Genomic DNA, 17700 nt, shown 5'->3' with positions numbered 1-17700 from the left:
TTCTTCTGGCAAGATACTCTGTATTATTGAAAGCAATATAAAAATAAAAAACAGGTGCAAAACATCATCACTCTATTTGAACAGACAATTCAGTTCATATATATTGGATTTGGTACTTTTCCTTGTAAAGTTGGTAGAAGTATTTCCATTGCTTTTGGTAAAACCAGGACTGAGTCCACTGTGATAGTGAATGACAATATGTCAAGAGAGGATCAGATAGCCGTTTTGATGTGCAGAGGCTGCCACTTAGAATTACAGGGTCATTCATGCAATTCAGCTTGAAAATAGGACAGACACATTTACAATGAGAGTCCGTGCAATATTTTAATTAAGGGATAATGTAATTTGCATACAATTCTGTCCCCAGGATAAGAGTCTCCTGTTGCTGGATGGAAGCCAAGAATCCAAGACAGTTACTGAACATAAACACTTTGATGCAAAAGTTTCCGAAGAATAGACATTTATCCTTGGGATATCATTTCATTTCAACTGTGTCTGTTAGAGCTGGTGGTTAAAAAATGAAATAGATCAGTGAACATGGATACATCATAGTGGCAATTGTTTACTGCTAACCAGACTATGCCCACAGGAAGGAAATTCCTCCATATTATTTGTTGCAGAAAGAGGCTTTTCTTCTTCATATAGAAGTAATATGTTCTGACCCTGGACCTGAAGATGTCCCAAAGACTGCCTTACTTTGACAAAAGCTTTTGCCATTTTCTTAGGGTTATTTGCAGCTCTGATCTACAGCCTCGCAACACAGATGTATACAGCATCTCCCCATCTGCTTTACCTATTTAAAATGACACCACATGGGTCTGCTTTATTATTTATGTAGGTCTGACACTTAAGAGGCTCCACTATAAACAGGGACCTGATTGTGTTACAAATACGTCCCAGTAAGTTCCCAGAGTTTGTTCTCTATGTAATTTAACTGTTTGCTAAATGTCTGTATGCTTCCATATGATTAACAGCTGTTTGTGTTGCTATGGCTCTGCTGAAAAAAAGATCTCAATTTTATCCGTAGATAATCTTGGTATTCATGAATCTGGGCATTAGTTATGAATTCTGTTACTAAATCTTCTTGCTTGAATAATAAATTTTCACAACTGCCATGAAAACAAACAATAAAGTAGAAGACAAATACCTCTTCATAGGCATACAAAGAACTAGAACAAAGAAGCCTGAAGTAGTTTGGCCTGCTGATCAGTTCCTACCAATAAAATGTTTGTTTCAAAGCATAGGAATAAGAAGTGGGTATCTAGCTCTTTTTGGCTTTCTTAAAAAATCTCTGAGGCTTCATATTTTCTGTAAATGTCAGTGACAACAGCCTGGCATTAAACAATCCCTTAAAAGAACTGGAAGTTAAACAATTTAATGTGGCTCTAAGGAAAACATAGACTGTCTCACTGGGAAAAATTTCCTGGCCAGAAGATTTGCAAGACTGTGGAACAATCTCCATATGAAAGTGATGTAGCATTATTTTACCTTAGATGCTTCCAGCTAAACTGAATGGATCTCTGGTAAATATAACTATGTGAAACAAGCTCTGCTTGGAAGAAGTGCATGTAATCTGGTAATGAATTCAGTGGGAGTTTTACACAGTCTTCAGTGGGCCCAGGTTCGCATCTTTAACACAGTAGACTTACCAATCACAATTGTAGGGGTAAGAGGCTATTTTTATAAAGTAAAAACAAAACAGGGCTTTCCTTTTTGTACCCTTTTTCACTGCATAAACTGTTCCTAGTGCCAGAAATTCATGTGTAACATGAATAAAGTGGAAAGCTGCACTCTGGAATTTTTTTTTGTTTCCAAATAAACTCAGATGCTTTTTAAAGAATGACATTCAGCTTGAAAATGCTGGGAATGTTTTTAATAGCTTTCAAAAGACATTTTTACAGCCTTCTTCTGGAAGTCTTATAAAATAAGAAAGATTCAATATTTGGAAAGCAAAAATAAATAACTGGCAAGAACATTTTTCCCTTCTTATTTATGATTGCTTTGAAAGATATAAACAAGATGCCTAGAAACCCCACTGGCCTTGATTTCTCACTTGCACTATCATACTGACAGTACACAAGCCCTTTAAAATGGAAATAAGTTAACAGACTGGCTCAAAAGGTTCTTGAGGTAAATGAAAATCAGATCTACTCAGTTCAAAGAAAGCTGAGGAAATTAACCCTGGAATCAAAAAAGTTAAATGCATTCTCCTGAAATAAATGCTAATTACACAGGGGAGAGAAAGTTCAAATAAGTCTCTGAATCTCAATGCATAGGAAGCCAAACATGAGCACAGGTGGGTATCACTGCAACTCATGGGTTACTCTAAAACAGACAAGCAGTCCCCAGTCCCCTACCTATGTCTATTGATTTTACTGGTACAGTTTGGGGCGGGGGGGCGGTGTTCCATATTTTATACAGTGCCTTTTTAATTTCACAGAAATGATCAAAATCTTGTTCTGAATCACATCCAAAAGAACTTGGGCTACTATCCTAAGAGTATTTAACTCATTGAGACATTAAATGCATTCCTGACTGCACTGTTCACAAAATTGTAACCATACCAGACAATCTAACAGGGGAAACATACTAAATTCAGGATGACACTTCTGTTTTCTTTCCACAAAAAGTCAGAACACAGAGCAAGTGGCAAGCATTATTAGTTCTCTGACTGTTTATCAACTCTTGGGGAAAAAAAAAATACAGTTCAGGAATAAGGAGAATTTATTATGAACTTTGCCACCAGACCAAACAATAATCAGCAAGTGTCCAAGAAAGATCAGTGCAAAAATGGACACAATTTTCAAGAATTTCTTAAGGAAATGTTACAGAGGCTGTCAGGCAAACTATTTCATTTATTGCAAATAAATTGGCTGTCTTACCTCTGAATTTGGACTGTCCTTTTCACTTAAGCCTATATGCTTCAAATATCAGAAGGAAGGGATGTTACATAGTAATTAAAACTAAAACATTATTAGTGACAGTGGGAGAAACTAGGAATATTAAAAAAACTCAGTAATCTTGACCTAAAGCAAAATCACCAAGATTTATTAGCATGCTTCTTTTTTTTTTCCTTTATAAGAGCATAAAAATATCACATAAACCTCTATAAAGCCCCTGGAAACAGACAAAAAAACCCCTCACTGAACTACACTTTGGCAAATCTTAGCTTTCCAAAGAAGCGAAAATTAGAGCATTATCATTGGAAGTTTGATTCTCCTACATGATTTAGCTGCATACATTCATATATATGTGTAGTTGGGGAAGGGTTTTCCTAGAGTAATAGCAAAGTCATTCAGAATGGTTTATTTAAGGAAATTTTCCCAGCCATTTCAAAAAGTAAACCTACTATATATTCCTAGCAATAGCATTCTGTATTTCTGGAAAAGTCTTGGACTCTGCTCCCCACTTATGAAAAGAAATCATAGCAAGAGTCCTTTTGGAGGCATATGGTATGCGTTCTCAAACAGGCAACAGATTTTATTACTAATTTGTTTTTACCATCTCCTAAGCTAAGCTATGTAATAAGTTCCTCACTATTTGCCAGGAGTTAGATAAATCATTCATGTTCTCAAAAATGAATTTTGGTGCTACTAAAATAGTAATTTAGTAAAATCAGAGCTGAAATGAAAGGCATGTTTCAGTATTACAATCTGCCTATCTTATAAAGAGGCATCACCTGTATATCTACTTGTAACAGGGGAAAAGAATTTAAGATTAGTAAAGAGTTTAAAGAAAAATCTCAGAATAATCAGCTGAAAGATCCCTGATCAGACAGATGTTTTAAAAAGTAATACAATACAAGTAAAAGATAACAAGTTAAATGGCATTTTGAGGGAACCCATCAATGCCTACTGCAAGACCTGGCTAATATTAAAGAACTGGTTCTCTCATCAAGGGAAGGGACCCAACAAACTGAGTTCATTAGCTGAACAATCAGCTGTCCACAGTGAACTTTTAAAATAAAATTCCATGTTGTGGAAGGCATTTATTATTGGTGTGATACTTAAATCCACATTTGTGTAAGAACACACCCTTATGACTACAACTTTGCTATGAACTCTGTGATACTTACTGCTTACTGAACTGAAAAGAAAAAAACCTTTTCAGTAATTCAGGAGTGAGAAGATTCTATTTCACTTGTAGTTTGAATCAAGCAGTCTACAGAATGAAGTCATTTATAAGACTGTAATTGGTCCACTGGTGACAGATGAGAATAGCTATCTGAGCCTTTCTCCTTTGAAGCTCATTACAGAAGATTTAACATAATGAGTGACAGCATACTCATTAAGAAATAGAGGTGTTTGGAAGATTTAATCCAAATGAGAAAAGTTTGCAGCCATTAACATTTCTGTAGAAAATGTTGCAACACAAATCCCCACAGGAACTTTAGATTCAGATTTGTTGTTTCTGCTGGGTTATTAATGAATGTGTGCGGCTGGTGCAAATGAGTCATGCAGAGCTGCAGCAGATTTCTGTTTTCTTAAATGTCTCATTACAGTATGTGTCAATAAGGCAAGGTTACAACTGCTAGGCACAGAGACACCGACAGACATTAACATCTGAATTTCAGCAGTAATTTTTAAAACCCTAACTATTAATCAGTATTTTCCATACAGAAATTAAATAGAATCTGAACAGCACGGTTTATTGCAGTGCAAAGTGTTTCATTATGTAAGACTCAGTATCTAGAATACAGTTGTTCAAATTTGCATTTTTTTTAAGATTTCCAGAATAAATAATAAAAAATAAAGCTTTGATTGCCAAGAAAAACCCTCTTTTTAGTAATTTCAAAATGTTATTTTTTTGATGCCTGCATTGTCAGAAAGGATCGCATTTTGTTCACATGCATTATAAAATCATTAAATAATCTTTTCAAGATAAAGTAAAACAGAAATGTAGCACTTTCAAAGAACTGTTTCAGCATTAGTCCTGTGAGAAGTGTACTGCACTGTAGAAAACATGAGGAATGAAATATGTAAGACCTGCTTGTATCAGGAAGGTTAAACTACAGATTTTTTTTAAAATGTCAACAATGTTATGCAAAACAGAGTCATTGACAGTCTCCTGCACTGAGGAACCCTACACAATTCTGTACATCATAAGCTATTCTTTTTAGTTAGACAGATAAGAGGATAGATTAGGCTGTGAGTGACTGACTTTATAAATACCAAGAGAAAAAATAATTTTGTTATGCCTGCTGGGACAATCTTCCCTCTCTTACTACATGCATTTAATATCTCTTCTTAATCCTCTTCAGAACCATGAGAATCCCAAGGGATCTCACACACAACGAGCTCTGTTTCCTTTAAATATACACATAGCTGTGTTTTACAGATTTTTTTCATAAAGGATAATAGGATAAAATTAGACATAAGACATGTTAACAGTTTTCATGGAAGCATGACAAAACTGCAAAAGAACGAGGAAATTTGAGGAAATCATTAATATTAACATTTCACTTGGTCAGTCTACATGCACATTTGAAAGCACTGAAACTGTAACCTGAAAGCACAAGAATTCAAAGTAAAGAATGGTTAAAATGTATCAGTTATAGTATTTGAAAAGTACATTTCCACAAAAAATGGAGGAACAATTTTCCATACATCCATTATTTATTAAGTTCAATTTATTGAATTTTGCAAGTAAAAGTAATAATTACCTGAGAATCATTGCATTTTTAATGCTATGTCAAGTATAGCTATTTTTTACTGCAATAAATCTAAGGAAAACCAAGATTTTTAAAGAGAATAAAATGTTTCAAGATGCTATGACTTTAAATTAATTTATGTTGAACACAGTGGGTACCAGAGTCAATTCCCGTTGCCATGACAACAGACACTGAAAATTTAAACATCCAGTGACAGACTGAATTCCCTGCAAAGAAGCTATTCTGCATTAAAATGATATATTGGTGAAACATTAAACAGATCTACATGCAAACTATTTATTTTAAGCAGACAGCTTGATTATAGCTTATAAAGAATATAACTATTCAGACACTAAGTTTATTTCAGTTTAAATTTCTCTAAGATTTAAATAGTGACCTGAAGACCAGTAAGTAAAAAGATCAAGTAGCTAATTAACAAAGATTCTTGAAGGAAGATTTTTTTTTTTTGAGAGTGCAATTGCTTTATCTGTCTGTCACATAGATTTGATTAAACCACCTCTGCAATATATATCATTCCATACACAAAATGAAGCCTATACATACTGTAGGCTGTGCTTTGCATATTCATTATATGCAGAGCATTTGGAAGCCTGATAACGCATAACTATTTCTTAGAAGGTTCTTTAAGAAATTACAAAATTACTGGATTTGAGAATGAATATGCTCTGCTTGCACTCCAGTAGAGTTTTATATTAACCAGGGTCATGTATTGTAAATGCAGAAGAATTTTTTGTACCTGAGTAGAAAGTTTCAAGTCATAGGTATAAACTAAATGAAGGGGAAAGCATTTTGGTATCTGCCAGTCAAACCAAGAAAGGTAGGCACAAAATGAAATTACTACCACAGTTTATACTCTAAAAAATCATCATTTGACCATATGTAGAGCAGAAGAGGCTGTTTTTGAGCTGGTGGGCAGAATCCCTCCCACAATATGACACCTTCCTTTAAGTAGCTGTCCTTTAAAAGAATCACATTAGTGCAGGTCACTCTGACAAAGCTGCGCCTGTTTTTGTAAAAGAACAAATTGGAGATAGCTCTAACCTAAGAGGATTTAATTAACTATTCCTACTTCATGGTGTATTTAGTTCATACATAATGCTATGGAAACATTACCATGATTTATGTCTAATTTTTAATTTCCTTCCTAGTATTCCTCAGACATTCTTTTTCAGTTCCTGACACTCCCAGTCTTCTGCTATTGTGAGACTGGACAGGAGGTTCAGACCTTTGATAAATCCGTCTTGGAGAATTCCAAACACTTATGAAAATACTAATGTAATCCTTCTCAATATCAGCTTGTTAAGGCATTCATAAATGGACTCGTTGCATACTACCTTAGTCATTGTTGAAGCACAACATTTGGAGAAACACTAGCACTCACTGTTGGCCTCCAGTGCACCAACAGGCTCTGCAACCTCCTTCCACCCATCCATCTCCTCTCCTCTGGGTTTGCCCATCTATGCTCATGCCAACTCTGACATGACGCAGATGTGCTCCCAAGTTGCTGGGAGCAGAGCTGCATGAGCAGGAGCTGGGAGAAGCCTTGTGGGGGACTGTCCGTGCTTGGACCTGGCTTGAGCTATGCTGCAGATATCCCTGTACTCCCATGCCCAGCCATGAATGTCCCTGCACCCAACCCTGACCCACTGACTTGACTTCCCAACTTCGCCTGGGACCTGCCTCATCACCATGTGTGCGTCGGTCCTGCTGTCTGTCCCTGGCTACTGTCACTGCTCCCTGCTCTCCCCATCGCCCTGGGCACTGTGGGGCTGTGCCCTGTCTCCCTGCCAGTTTTGCTGCCACTCTCAGCGCCTGGCTCCCCAGCCCTTGCACATCAGCCCCCTCCTGCTGCTCCCTCATACCCTCCTTACTGAACCGCTGATCTGAGCTTTTACTGTGTAAGTTTCTTGGGTTACTTAAAACACTATTATTTATTTACATGGGATTCTGTAGCAGCACAAGGAAGAAATGAAGCATGAACAAAAACATTGCACAGTTACTAGATTCAGTTATCCAGCTGAATCATACACGTGCCAGGACATGCTTAGCCCAGATGTCTTCCTAATGGCCATGAAGGACTCCAGGCATTGCACCCAGTAGCAGCACAGTAACACCAACCACATCACTGCAGTGACAAACCCAGAATAATGCGCTTTCCCAGTTGTAATGGAGGTTTGGGGCTTGCAGCTTCTTTCACAATTCAGTCAAATTTTTGTTTGCCTTGTGGACTTCTTCCCTGGACAGTGTGAGCAAGGTCTTTGAGGAAAGGTCACCTTTGTTGTCTTGCCATGCTACTGCTGGTAATATATGGTGGGTCTTTTTTAATAATTCATCCCTAGTTATGCAGCAAGGACAAGTCGGTAGCCAACTACCTCTTTTCAGGGCTTTCAGCAAACACAACTTGAAGAGAGCTGCCCACACAGAGAAACATTATGTGTTTGTGGTGACCTTTTGGGAATGCATTGAAAAGATGAGAAAACTGAAACATTTTACCAGCAGAACAGGGCAGCTCTGGGCAGAAGCAAAGTAAGGCAGCAGATTGTCTGGAGTAGGAAAACATCTGGTGTCCTTCAGTGCTCCTGCTGAAGGCGAGGTCAAGACTGGTAGGGTACCCCTGTGGATATGAGAGGGGAAGGAGAGCATCCCTTCTCAGAAACAGATGCTCTGATTGTGCTCTAGAAACTACGTCAGGAACAGCAGTGAAAATAAGCTCCATTTTCTGCTATACTGCTTGTCTTTTTCTCCTCTTTTGACTACTGTTTTCCTTCCACGGCAACTGTAGACAAGCTCTGTCCCCTCTGCCCCATCTCCAGGGCAGAAACGCTGCCCGCTTGCACCACTGAGAAGCCTTCAGTAGGCAGGATCCGTCTTCACCACCTCTGACCTGCTGCAGAGAGGAAATCGTTCCAACTTAATCTTATCAAATGACTCTCCTTGGGTTTTTTGCTACAATGAAAGATACATTAAAGTACAAACACCATCAACATATCTGTTTTCACCTGTCAGGGCACTGCACGGACAGGTAGCTCCCTGGAGGCTGAGAGGCCAGGAGCGCCAGGGGCTCCCCTGGCAGCCAGGGCCAGTCCCACTGCCCCAGCCAGGAGGAGGGCAGACAGGGGCATGAGGGCAGCGCCAGGCCTGGGCATAGGCCAGCTTCCTGGGGTCAAGCTGAGGCTGGACCAGGATGTGGGCCCATGGGTGGGCCCAGCTTGGTGCAGCCCATGGACCACCAGGGCAGGGCTGTGGGGAGCTGGAGATGGTCCCTTCTGTGGCATTGCTGGGGCAGGGGCTGACAGCCCTGAGGGGCCGAGCTGGGGTTCTGGGCCATGGGCAAGTGAGGGGAGCCCCAGGGGGGCTGGGTAGGGACAGTCAGGCCTGTCAGTGCCCTCAGGGCCATGACAGTAGTGACTAGCATAGCCTGCCATTCCTAGGCAAAATGTACAGTTGCTAAACAACACCATTACTTTCTTGCCAAGGAAAAACAAGGCTGCTCAATGAATTTTACATCAATTTTCTACTTATACTTAAATACAACAGGTTTTTTCATTAATGTTGCAAATTTTCCTGAAGAAAATTTGTGCCATTCAAAAAATGTTAAGGCTATAGTGTCCTCAGCAGAAAAATATCAGTCCTCCTGCTCCTTTTCTAGACTAGTTATCAAAGGTATAAAAACTGACAAATATGAAGCCTTGGTTTTATACAGGTCATGGATGAAATTTCATTCAGGGTTTACTGTGCCAAAAATCTAGTCTGCCAATGCTTTTCATTTTTTAATTACACTACAAACATTGCTATATAGCTCTCTTAGTTGTGTAGTGGATTCAATTTTCCCTAGCAAGCTCACACATTCTTATGTCTCACAAAAAATTGTTTACTAAGCCAATAAATTAACACAGATATTCTTCCTTTACTTTCAGATTATGAACAAGACTGTGATTTGCCATGACAGTCACTTATGGCATGAAGTATCTCATAATAACATTAGATGGCACACAAAGAACAGCAACGATGACTTTTAATTAAGATAAAGATATGGGTTGTGTAATGTAGTAATGAAAGTTGCATCTCAGAAACTAAACATCCATCAGCTGCTCCTGCTGGAAGTTTTCAAGGCTGTTATAGGAACACTAAGTCCAACAAATCCTTTTTTACAGTAAGTACATTAACCTTAAAGACTTCAAGAGATTTTGGGGCCCTTTTGGCTAATTTAATTACCAAACATTTGGACAACTTCCTGTTCCAAAGCTAGTGCAATTTTCCAGAACTGCTCAGTAAGCCAGTGAAGCATACGCTGATAAAATGCTTTTTTTTTTGCAGTTAGACTTTTAAGATTCTTCAACATAAACCAGCCCAAATTCATTAAGTCAAGCAATTGTAAAATTAGCCCAATTATTTTTAAATGGAATATATATTTTTTCTTCTGACTTCCTGGAAGGGTTCCAGGAAGAAACAAATCGTGTAATGAAGAAACAAATCCATCAGATGACTGAGACGAAACATCAGCTTCAATGATTCATTCTAGCTCAAGAACGAGCATGTACAAAACAAAACAAAAGAAAGCGTTTTCTGGAGATCTATTTTATAGCAACAAAAACATATCACTCAGGATAGGCCTGTGACAAAGCAGAAGTAATAATAGCATTGTCTGGTTTTTATCTTTCCTGTGACTGAAAGTAATGTGCATTATTCAGGGATTGCTTACTCTCCACTGAAATGCAGCCACTTCAGGGACATAACACATTATCGCAATGTCCCTTGGGACAACAGCAAATTTTCAAAAGTAGAAGTGCTTTCAATGAAACAAAAAGCAAATGGTGAAAAATATTATAATGGAGATAGAAAACATGAAGTTATTATCTTTTTATTATCTTTTTCATTGTTTTTGAACAGATAGCTTGTTTTACTGAAAGCAAAGTGAGATATTTTCACAAAATCAAATGTAATCTACAGTTATGTAGATTTTGTGGAAAACAACTCAGTTTTTATATAAAATCAAACATTATTATTTTTCTCTGTTTTATACTTTTGCCTGATACCATCCTGCTGATACTGCAGACCGTTATAGAGATATCTGAGACAGGTGGCCTTCAGAAATTCTCTTATTAAGACATGGAAGATGGCATCAAAAATCCACTGTCAAATTTTATGATCCTTATACTAAAATACGTCACCAGCAGAGACTTCCTTTGTAGTCATGTCTTTCTATATGCAGCATTGCACTTTGACCCATGACTGAGAGAAAATGCCTCGGATAATAATGTTTCTTAATCAGCCAGAAACCTTGCAATTAACCCAAGAATGATACTCCCTCCCCTGCTTTTCCTAAGGCTGTATGCACTACATCTGATGAACTTCCAATCTGTGCAGCTGGCACACTTATTTTTCTAGCATATTGTTAAAACCAGCTAGTGGCATAGACTTTTGTCACAGGATAATTCAAAGTATTTCTGAGCAATGTTTGTTGCAAGTCAAGTCAAGATGCTGCTGTCTAAGCTGCAGAGACTGATGGTATGATAATGTTCAATTGCATTTTTGGGTTACTGAAATGGAACATGCATTTCTTTGTAGTTGGTAAAATGAACATTTATTATGGGAACGATGCAGAATTTAATAGTCATACTCTTGATCTAAACCTTGGTAAATAATGTAGAAACTAAATGTGTTCTTGTCATTTTTTGAACTTGGCTCACTGTGAAACATTTGAGGGCACTCTGATTTTCTTTTTTAATGTATATTTCTCTTCTGTATAGAAGATATATATATATATCTGTATAGATAAATTATGATAGGGTGCTAAACCTGAAATAAATGGTGTGAACAGGTCACTGGACTGTTAAATTAAATGAGCAAGTAGCGCTAGCCAACCTCATAAAAATTCTGACTTCTCCAATACGTGCCTGACAATATATGTTCATCCACTGTGTTCCTCTACTTAAGCATGCATGCATGTACAACACAGCAGACAGAAAAACAATGCCAAAGTAAGCTAAAACAACATCTATTACCTTATCACAGAGAGGCAGCATTTCATGTATAGACCTTGAAGTTCTCTACTATAGTGACTTAGCATTATAAATCTCACTGGCTTAACAAGTTTGGAAATTTTAATTAGTTTATATAAAGGCACTGTGTTCCAGAGGAGAGCATTTGGGCTGGCACACCAGAGAAGAAGGTACTTAATATAGCCAAAAGTGTCTTTTGGGGCAGGGGTCTGGGGCGGGGTCATCACAAGCACATTTAACATGAATCAAGGCTTCTGCCACTTGAGATAATATGAGACAGCACCATAAAAGGCTTAAGGTCCTTCTCATAGAACAGGCAGGATCTGTGTTTTAAAGACATAGTAAAGAATTTTGTCCATGAGCTACAAAATACTATACAAAATTTTGGAATGTGCAACAGTGAGTGAATGAAAGAGCCATGTGTCTTACTTTGGAAACAGAACTGAGACTAGAAGGCTTCCATAATCACTGTCAATTCATTGTGACTCTGTTAAATACCAATTTTATGATCTGGCCTTTTTGGATTTTTACTTGTCAGAATAGAAGGAGACCCTAGCTGAAGTTATCCTCAGCATGTCATGAGTAATGGGAATGCAGCGATTTGGAGGTGTTCACATGCTAACTTGTCAAAAGAAGAATAAAGTAGAAAGCAGGGGCTAGAATTCAAATTTTCATTTATTCTTCTGCAGAAAGAGAAAAAAATGGTGAAGGCAATTCTCCTAGCTAAGGAAAATTTTTTAAAATAGCTTATCTGAAAAGAAGACTTGAGATGATTAATTTGAAAACAAACTGCAAACACTGTGGCAGACTTTAGCAAGTTATAGATATTAGCACTAATTTGAATAAATCTCTAGAAACTTCAGCTACAGCTAGACACTAGAATCAGAATTTTACTGGTAGTTTTAAATCTTTTCAGTTATATGTCACAATGACAATGTTGAGCCTTAAAATAGAACCACAAAATGGTAAAAGAAATAGAGTGGTAGGGATAAATGCAGGCATGGAAATCCCAAGGACCGATTCGTCTTTTTTCCACATCAAGATGTTCCAGTGATACTCTACAATGTATGTCATCCTCGTACTGATGAACCACCTCTCCAGGCTACAAGATAATTCACTTTCCATACTGTATTATCAACAAGGAGCTGACGAGGTGTTCAGCGTCAGATCTGAATCAGGTTTTAAGCTGAAGCTTAGTGTCTGGGCTCAAGGCCAGATCATGCTAGGGTTCATATTCAGAGACAGAAATCTGATGAGCTCTTTTCACAAGGTATCAACTAAAAATGACACCCATTTGAAGTAATGGAAACCTCACAATATCTGCCAGTTGTGCTGCTTGTGGGTTGTATTCCTACCCTTAGAACAGCACAGAGGTTAAAACTCATAAAGAGAACTTCAGCCCCAGTTCAGCAAAATACATTATGATGTACATGCTTAAGTTGGTCTTAATCAAAAAAGCACAAACCAAAGCGCATGTTTATATTTAGTCATTTGCTAAAGTGCTTTCCTGAATCAGGGCCCTGATTCTGGGAAATTATGTTCTTGCAAAACCACCTCATTTGCTTTCTATATCAGTCAGCCAAAATATTGCCTTGTTTAACAGAGGGTTTAGATTATGAATAACAAATAATTATCATAACAATTTATCCAAGGAAATTGACTGCATGTATAACAGGTTTCTTTTAAGAATACCTAATAACAAAGCAAACTGAAAGAACTGTGTACAGTATAAAGCTTGTATTTTAGCTTGTAGTCTAATATTGATGCCATTTCCAAAATGCTCTGATTTATCCCAGACTCCCTTTACAGCATATAATGGGTATTTACATTTTCTCTGCAGTTGCTGCTACCATTTCAGAAGAATGGATGACACTCATACTGCCAGATTTAAAGACTCAGCTGGATGAGGGAAAATAATACTCCACAACTCCAGTCACAGTATTTGTGTATTAATGAGTTGCTAATTTAAGATCTGGAACTCATCTTTCAGTTCCAAGCTTACTCAAAACCAGGGAGTGTTTAGAATTAGTATTTTAGATTAGCTCATTATTTGTTTGTGTCTTTACTCTTGAAGATCTGTCCTTGGTTGAATTTTAGTTCTATATCTACTTTAAAAGTTGGTGGTCTTGATTTATTCTTCAAGTAGTGTACAGTATACTTGATATGTTTATCCCACAAAAGATATGAAGTATTATTGTGTTTCATTGATGCAGTAGCAGCATAGTCTCATACCTCACTTTTATGGAAAGTAAAGAAAGAAGAAATAAAGAAAGCAGAGGCCAAGGTTAAGATATTTTTAAAAGCAAGAAAAAGGAATGGTCATAGCTGTATGGTGATTTCCTCAGAGTAATACAAGGAAACACACTCTTGTAGAATAATTGAAAAATAAAAATATTTAAAATACAGTAAAAGCATAAATTAGGGGACTTTCATACAGAACAGAATAGGCTAAATATGGGAGAGGAAATATGAAGTAAAGAATTGACATGGCAGAGAGCTGTGCTGATTAGGAAGTGGGCAATTTAATTTCTTCAGGAGCAAGAAACTCCAGCATGAATTAATTTTCTTCATGCAGAGTCCTGCTGTTTTCTTTTCTTTCCTCAATCACTGTTTACTACATAAAGTCACACCTCACCTATCTTCCTTGATTGTTTAATTTTAGCAGGATTTTCTTTTCATGGCACTATTAGTAGAGCTAAGCTTTACTCTGCATGTAATACATAAACACATTACTTTGGGCCCCAGGACCACTGAGGTTATTTCAAGTTTGAAACAGTATTGTTCCAATATTTTGCTTTCAGCAAATCATTTCACTGAATTTTAATAAGGTATCCAAGCCGTAATCCAATGTTACTTTTGTAACAACTCCCACCTTCTTCAGTGGGTGTCCTGGATTTCTAATGAATAAATTAACTCCCAAAGAAAAGCAGGCAGATGAGCTCACCTCAGTAAGTAAGATTAACTTCCACTAAGCTAGCAGGGCTACTTTTAGGATGTGACTAAAGAAATCCGATGGGACCAGATCATGATTATGGGACAGAACAACAGAAAGAGCACTAAAAGGCTTTTAGAAAGTCTTTAGAAATGTTTGGAGAATACAAATTACTAGGGAAAAGTGATCAACTTTTAAATGGTAGGCACCCATGGGCTCGAAAGTTTTGGACTGTGTATTCAGAAACTAACAATGTTCCTCTTTTGGACCACTTACAGGAAGATCTATACAAACAGACTTACAGACTGCCAGTATAAAGTGACCTTTCCTACTGAGCCCAAGTAGCCCAGACATGTTTACATGTTTACAGATTCATTAGCTTATTAACTAAATATATAAGCAAATATATAAAACACAATAAATTCTCAACAAATCAAATGAGAAATTACTTATGGTCAATCATAAAATTAAACTAATTAGTAGGATTATTATACTAGATTTCATAAACTAAAATTTCCTTAAAAGGCCATTGTAATGACAGCAGTTTACATGTCAGTCCACCAAGTACCACAGAATTAATTATGTTCCTGAAATATTAGAAGAAAAGTGAGCCCTATATATGCAGAAATCGGCCCTACATTACTGAAAGATGCTTGTAAATTCCCCCTTTCTGTCATCGAATAGATCAACACAGCCCAAACTGTGGAAAGGCTGGTCTTCAAACTGGTCAGAAATTCCTCTTCACAATGTGGGGATAATTTTTTATACCAAGTCCTGTCTCAAAGATGCCTGTCATTGCCAGGAGACCTCAGCTGCCTTTTGCCAGATCGCTAGATGTAAAATTATGGTTATCCTTACTTAGTTTTAACTTACACAGCATCTGAGAGGATTTCCACTGTATGCCTACTCAAAGTAGGTGTCAGTCAGTCCTACCATTATAATTGTCACAGGAAAATATTGTGCTTGACCTCTGAAGAAAATGAAGTTACTTGCTTCATTTGCCTTTCTCAACCCTCCCCCGCCAGTAATGGAAAATGACCAGATATAAGCATCCATTTCTCTGCCTTGCAATCTGGCATCAACATTCTGGAGATGGGAGATGCTGTTAATGGGTGGGGGTAGAGGGGAAACTACATTCCTGAGTAACCAGGAAAACTGTATGAGGAACCCCCAAGAACACAGTCTGATTTGTTGCTCCAGAAGTCCCTCCTCCTAATTTTCCCCACTAGAGAGAGGGAAAACAGCAGGAAGTTTCTAGGGTAGGTTTATATGATAGTCTGGGAGCTAGCTGTAAATTTAACACCACGTTCAGCTAAGTCACCTGTGCTAAGATATAACAGGGTAACTGCCAAATCCTGCATTTTGCTACCTCTCAGGTGACAAATGGTCCCTTGGGAGCAGCCCACCACTCATGCCTTCACAGCAGTCTCTGGGCTCCTGCAAGCGTTGGATTTATACTGAAAGATGGCACTGACCACAGAATCACTGAAGCAGGTTCCTGGCAGCTTTACACTTCTTTGCCACTGGACACTACAAAAAATTTGGCCTGAAGCACTTTATATCTGATTTGTAAATGAATGGTGAGATATTTTCAGACTAACCTGTGAACTTCTGTGAAAGACAATGCCTGCAGGAATAGAAGTTGAGAACAACCATAGTGGCACTTTCTGGTGTGGTATCTTATAATACTTTTGATTTATTCCCCAAAGAGAATCAGCAACTCCTGTGGTGAGTGGAGACAAGTGGTAAAAAACATATTTCCACATAAGGGCCAGCCCTACCCTCGGGTGCATTAAGCACAGTACAGCTAACCGATCAAAAGTGATTGTCCCACTATACCCACTGTTGGTGTGGCCTCACCTCAAGTACTGTGTGCAGTTCTCAGCTCCATGATGTAAGGAGGATATAAAAATATTAGAATGTGTCCAAAGGAGGGCAACAAAGATGGTGAAAGGTCTGGAGGGCGTGACTTATGAGAAACGGCTGAGTATACTAGGTTTGTCCAGCTTAGAGAAGAGGCGGCTGAGGGGTGACCTCACTGTTACCTATACCTTTCTCATGAGGGGGAGTGGAAAGGGAGATGCTCATCTCTTCTCTCTGGTGTCCAGTGACAGGACACAAGGGAATGACTTAAAGCTGCTTTAGGGGAAGTTCAGATGGGATATTAGGAAAAAGTTCTTTACCGAGAGGGTGATCAAGCACTCAAACAAGTTCCCCAGGGAAGTGGTCATGGTTCCAAGCCTGTTGTGTTCAAGACGTGTTTGGACAACACACGGTTTAATTTTTAGGTTGCCCTGTGTGGAGTCAGAAACTGGACTCAGTGATCCTCGTGGGTCCCTTCCAGCTCAGGATATTCTGTGATTTTATGATTCTAAGAGCTCCTCCACTCTTCAAAGAAAAGAAAGATCCATGTAAGCACCAAATAGCTGTGTTACCACCACTCTAAATAAAAGTACCTCTGTTGTTTTCCAGCATTTTTTCTATGTGCATAAGTAAATCTGGTCATGCAGTTAAAGACAGTATCACAGTGAATATACAACAAATAACCTAATTCTGATATTTCCTACATTTTCATTGATTCAAGTGAAAACTCATTCCTGTTAAATGAATTACCTTTTTCTATACTGGGTTTTTTTCAAGAATTGTTTAGTATAACAGACATTAGCATTTTAAATATTCAGATATCTGAGGAAAAAAAATTATGATTAATTATCTGCTAGGACCACCTTTGATTCTCTGCAAGGAAGTTTATTCTGAACTTCAAAATGCTTTCCCAGCAAACAACTCTAGCAACTATAATGGATGCCTTTGCTTAACACATAAAATGAGGTTTATGAATCAAACACCCACTCTGAAGCTATGACATTAGCCCAACAAGAATTATTCTTGTTCTTTAATCACTTTGCTTGTTGCAATCTCAGAATAGAAAGGGAAGGAAATAATTGTATGGCAATAATTTGCAGCCACTAGAAGAAGTAGAGCAGGCACTGAAAAAGGATTGACAAGTGACTATAAATTATTTGTATCTCTTTGAAAGGGAGTCCTTATAGAAGCAACATATTATGTTTCTAACTGATTCTACAGAGCAGGTGAGC

The sequence above is a fragment of the Haliaeetus leucocephalus genome, unplaced genomic scaffold (genome assembly GCF_000737465.1).
Source record: "Haliaeetus leucocephalus isolate CR32 unplaced genomic scaffold, Haliaeetus_leucocephalus-4.0 Scaffold185, whole genome shotgun sequence".
Lineage (NCBI taxonomy): Eukaryota > Metazoa > Chordata > Aves > Accipitriformes > Accipitridae > Haliaeetus > Haliaeetus leucocephalus.
This window is presented reverse-complemented; position numbering follows the sequence as displayed.